The sequence below is a fragment of the Oncorhynchus tshawytscha genome, linkage group LG05 (genome assembly GCF_018296145.1).
Source record: "Oncorhynchus tshawytscha isolate Ot180627B linkage group LG05, Otsh_v2.0, whole genome shotgun sequence".
Lineage (NCBI taxonomy): Eukaryota > Metazoa > Chordata > Actinopteri > Salmoniformes > Salmonidae > Oncorhynchus > Oncorhynchus tshawytscha.
Genome location: NC_056433.1, coordinates 9614409 through 9620036, shown reverse-complemented (window position 1 = coordinate 9620036; position 5628 = coordinate 9614409). Strand labels below are relative to the sequence as shown.

Below are 5628 nucleotides of genomic sequence, written 5' to 3'. Positions count from 1 at the left end.
AATTTTGGTTTCATCTGACCAGAGCACCTTCTTCCACATGTTTGGTGTGTCTCCCAGGTGGCTTGTGGCAAACTTTAAACAACACTTTTTATGGATATCTTTAAGAAATGGCTTTCTTCTTGCCACTCTTCCATAAAAGGCCAGATTTGTGCAATACACAACTGATTGTTGTCCTATGGACAGAGTCTCCCACCTCAGCTGTAGATCTCTGCAGTTCATCCAGAGTGATCATGGGCCTCTTGGCTGATACTTACCTGGCAAGGGAGAAACTGTGATCAAGAAGGCAGTTCACCCAGGGTGAGGCTCAGCCATTGCACTCCGGCTGTGCTGACCCCTGCGAATTTCCCAAATGTGGAAATCTCTTTTAGCTCGGCATTCAACACCATAGTACCCTCCAAGCTCGTCATCAAGCTCGAGACCCTGGGTCTCGACCCCGCCCTGTGCAACTGGGTACTGGACTTCCTGACGGGCCGCCCCCAGGTGGTGAGGGTAGGCAACAACATCTGCTCCCCGCTGATCCTCAACACTGGGGCCCCACAAGGGTGCGTTCTGAGCCCTCTCCTGTACTCCCTGTTCACCCACGACTGCGTGGCCACGCACACCTCCAACTCAATCATCAAGTTTGCGGACGACACAACAGTGGTAGGCTTGATTACCAACAACGACGAGACGGCCTACAGGGAGGAGGTAAGGGCCCTCGGAGTGTGGTGTCAGGAAAATAACCTCACACTCAACGTCAACAAAACTAAGGAGATGATTGTGGACTTCAGGAAACAGCAGAGGGAACACCCCCATCCACATCGATGGAACAGTAGTGGAGAGGGTAGCAAGTTTTAAGTTCCTCGGCATACACATCACAGACAAACTGAATTGGTCCACTCACACAGACAGCATCGTGAGGAAGGCGCAGCAGCGCCTCTTCAACCTCAGGAGGCTGAAGAAATTCGGCTTGTCACCAAAAGCACTCACAAACTTCTACAGATGCACAATCGAGAGCATCCTGGCGGGCTGTATCACCGCCTGGTATGGCAACTGCACCGCCCTCAACCGTAAGGCTCTCCAGAGGGTAGTGAGGTCTGCACAACGCATCACCGGGGGCAAACTACCTGCCCTCCAGGACACCTACACCACCCGATGCTACAGGAAGGCCATAAAGATCATCAAGGACATCAACCACCCGAGCCACTGCCTGTTCACCCCGCTGTCATCCAGAAGGCGAGGTCAGTACAGGTGCATCAAAGCTGGGACCGAGAGACTGAAAAACAGCTTCTATCTCAAGGCCATCAGACTGTTAAACAGCCACCACTAACATTGAGTGGCTACTGCCAACACACTGTCAATGACACTGACTCTACTCCAGCCACTTTAATCATGGGAATTGATGGGAAATGATGTAAATATATCACTAGCCACTTTAAACAATGCTACCTTATATAATGTTACTTACCCTACATTATTCATCTCATATGCATACGTAGATACTGTACTCTATATCATCGACTGCATCCTTATGTAATACATGTATCACTAGCCACTTTAACTATGCCACTTGGTTTACATACTCATCTCATATGTACATACTGTACTCGATATCATCTACTGTATCTTGCCTATGCTGCTCTGTACCATCACTCATTCATATATCCTTATGTACATATTCTTTATCCCCTTACACTGTGTATAAGACAGTAGTTTTTTTTTGGAATTGTTAGTTAGATTAGTTGTTCGTTATTACTGCATTGTCGGAACTAGAAGCACAAGCATTTCGCTACACTCGCATTAACATCTGCTAACCATGTGTATGTGACAAATAAAACTTGATTTGATTTGATTTGCATCTCTGATCAGTCTTTTCCTTGTATGAGCTGAAAGTTTAGAGGGACGGCCAGGTCTTGGTAGATTTGCAGTGGTCTGATACTCCTTCCATTTCAATATTATCGCTTGCACAGTGCTCCTTGGGATGTTTAAAGCTTGGGAAATCTTTTTGTATCCAAATCCGGCTTTAAACTTCTTCACAACAGTATCTCGGACCTGCCTGGTGTGTTCCTTGTTCTTCATGATGCTCTCTACGCTTTTAACGGACCTCTGAGACTATCACAGTGCAGGTGCATTTATACGGAGACTTGATTACACACAGGTGGATTGTATTTATCATCATTAGTCATTTAGGTCAACATTGGATCATTCAGAGATCCTCACTGAACTTCTGGAGAGAGTTTGCTGCACTGAAAGTAAAGGGGCTGAATAATTTTGCACGCCCAATTTTTCAGTTTTTGAATTGTTAAAAAAGTTTGAAATATCCAATAAATGTCGTTCCACTTCATGATTGTGTCCCACTTGTTGTTGATTCTTCACAAAAAAAATACAGTTTTATATCTTTATGTTTGAAGCCTGAAATGTGGCAAAAGGTTGCAAAGTTCAAGGGGGCCGAATACTTTCGCAAGGCTCTGTATGTAGGGTGTACCTAGGGTGTTTCACCCAGACAGTTTGAAGTTTGTTAGCTGGTTATTTAGCAACGTTCAACATCTGCTGGCATTTTTGTAGGAGCATGAAGCTAATGTAAATGGACTCTACATCAGCCAGCGGTGGATTCAGCATTCAGCTCTACATTAATATAAAGTGAACCATCTTTTCCAAACACTACACTATCTGTAGAGTGTGTGGGTTTGCCCACTTAGGAAATAAGACACCTTGAACACACACACAAACACTATGATCCAGAATCCAATTACATTTGGATGTAACAAGTCTCTACTGCCAACACAAACTGGAGAATAGAGTCAGTCTGAAAGGAGAAGCCAACCATATAAATATCTCTGCCTGAACCTGCCTGTCACGTACGATTAAACTGACTGCCTCTAAAACATCCTGAAGTGTGATTGGCTAAAAGTGGCTAATTTACATCAGTAGTATGTACCCTACATTACACCATGGGCACCTACATGAGCACACACCCATTTGTGCACAGGTGCGTGTGCACCACCACCGTTGGTGCGGTTGAGACGTACTCACAGCCTACTCGTACATGCTTGTGTGTGTCTGCAGGCACAGCTGGACCCCCCCCTGTCCCCGTCCCCCATCGTGTCTTTCTCTCTCTCCCCTGGCATCAGGATGGGTGAGGCGTTTTTTTTTTTAGGAGGGCGCTTCCTGCTGTTTGCCACGCAGCAGCGCCCGCCACCAACCCCAATTAGCCCCTGGGGTGGTGGGGAGCTGAGGCTTATGGGATTATGGGAAGGGAAAAGTGCAGACACTTTACCTCGCCTGTCACTCACGCAGACAGTGTGCGGCCTAAATGGCACCCAATGGTAGTGCACTATATAGGGGTTAGGGTACTATACGGGACACGCAGCCACACAATAAAGTCTGGCTGGCATCTATGGCAACAGGGGCCTTTGATGGGCCGTTAGTGGGTCATAAATAGCTCCCCGGCTCATCTTCCTTCCTGCACCTGGGGATCAAGAGAAAGATGACGATAGCGTGAATAAGACACATGGGTGTTGAAATATTCATGGTGCCGAGGGGACGAGACGGAGCTCCGGTTTTGTATTATTAAGGGATGAGCTATCTGGACAGCGTGTGGCGAATGGTCGAAAAGACTGAAGACGAGAGAATGAGAAGGTTACGTTCAAGTTTCATGCCAATATGGGGTCTTGTTGTTACGTTAATCAGACATTTTAACTGTGACATCAGGAAAGGCGATCACACTTTTATTTGGACACAAGGGCATACTATGTGTTGATGAGCAACTGCTTGCTAAGGTTAGGGTTAAATTTGAAGTTTTAATGTCACATGCACAAGTAAAGTGAAATGCGTTTTTTTGCAAGCTCTAAACCCAATAATACAGTAATCAATAATATTGTAAAACAACAAAAAAATAACATAAGGTAGAAGAAAAACACACGAGATATAAAAATAAGAAATCAGAAGAACACGAGAAAGTAAGTAAACATACTATATGTGCGGTCAGTCAGTTCAAGCACCATATTTACAATGGGCAGGGATACTGGAGTTACAGAGGTAGATACAGTAGGGGTAAGGTGACTAGTCATCAGGATATATGATCAACAGAGTAGCAGCAGCGTATATGATAGTATGTGAGTAGGTGTGTGTGTAGAGTCAGTATAGTTTGTGTTTTTTCTATTTTTTTTTTTAGCTGATCCTAACTTTTTTTATACTTAATGTTTCGGCCATCGTTTCTATGACCGAATTGAGCTTCTGGGCATCAAAACAGCGAATACTAACCTCGATTTGGATGAGGACTTCTATTTCAACTAATCTGATATGAAGGACATAATCTTCATCCCAGACCAGGCCAATCCCCGTCACTCGGAGGAAGCGGAAGGCGGCGCTATAGGGATCGACGTGTGGAATATCTAACTTGACTGCGACAGCGAATGGATAAGTTGCCGTTACCCTCCAGTCTATTGGCAAATGTGCAATCACTGGAAAATAAAATGAATGAGCTCTGTTCTAGACGATCCTATCAAAGTGATCTGAAGAACTGTAACATCTTATGTTTCACCGAGTCGTGGCTGAACAAGGACATGGAAAATAAAAATCGAGCTGTTTTTTTTTCTGTACATCTGCAGGGAAGTGGATCTGCGTCTGGCAAGCTGAAGAGACCGGAGTGTGTCTCTTTGTCAACAAGACTCGAGATTATGCTCGTCTGAGTTAGAATACCTCGTGATAAACTGCAGACCATACTGTTTATCAAGAGAGTTTTCATCTATATTTTTCATAGATGTCTGCTTACCACCACAAACCGATGCTGGCACTAAGACCGCACTCGATGAGCTGTATAAGGCCGTAAGCAAACAGTAAAACGCTCATCCAGAGCCGGCACTCCTAGTGGCCGGGGATTTTAATGCAGGGAAACTTAAATCTGTTTTATGTAATTTCTACCAGCATGTCACCTGTGCATCTACAGGCAAAGAAACTCTAGGTCACCTTTACTCCACACGCAGAGATATTCATACATTCAGACCTTCATATGGCAAATCTGACCATAACTCCATCCTCTTAATTCCTGATTACAAGTGAAAACTCAAACAGGAAGTACCAGTGATGCACTCAATATAGTTGTGGTCCGATGAAGCAAACTCTAAGCTACAGGACTGTTTCGCTAGCACAGATTGTAATATGTTCCTGGATTCATTCGATGGTATTGAAGAGTTTACCACATCAGGCACTAGCTTTATTAATAAGTGCATCAATGACGTAGTCCCAAAAGTGACCATACATACAGGCAAAGCTGCAATACTACACCAGCTCTGACACTCGTCGGATGTGGCAGGGCTTGCAAACTATCACAGATTACAAAGAGAAACCCAGCCACGAGCTGCCCAATGATGCAAGACTTCCAGAGGAGCTAAATGCCTTCTATTACGCTTTGAGGCTAGCAACACTGAACCATGCATGAGAGCACCAGCTGTTCCGGACGAATGTGTGATCCCGCTCTCCGTAGCCGATGTAAGACCTTTAAATAGGTTCATATTCACAAGGTCACAGTGCCAGACGGGATTACCAGGACTCATACTGACATTTTCAACCTCTCCCCGACCCAGTCTGTAGTAGTCACATGTTTCAAACAGACCACCATAGTCTAGAAGTGACTGTTTGTGTGTGTGT

At 44.9% G+C, this 5628-nt stretch overlaps 1 pseudogene; it reads left to right on the top strand.

Annotated features, from left to right (window-relative positions):
- The first annotated feature begins 246 nt into the window (after positions 1–246).
- LOC112251892 lies at positions 247–374 on the top strand (annotated as a pseudogene).
- Positions 375–5628: the final 5254 nt, after the last annotated feature.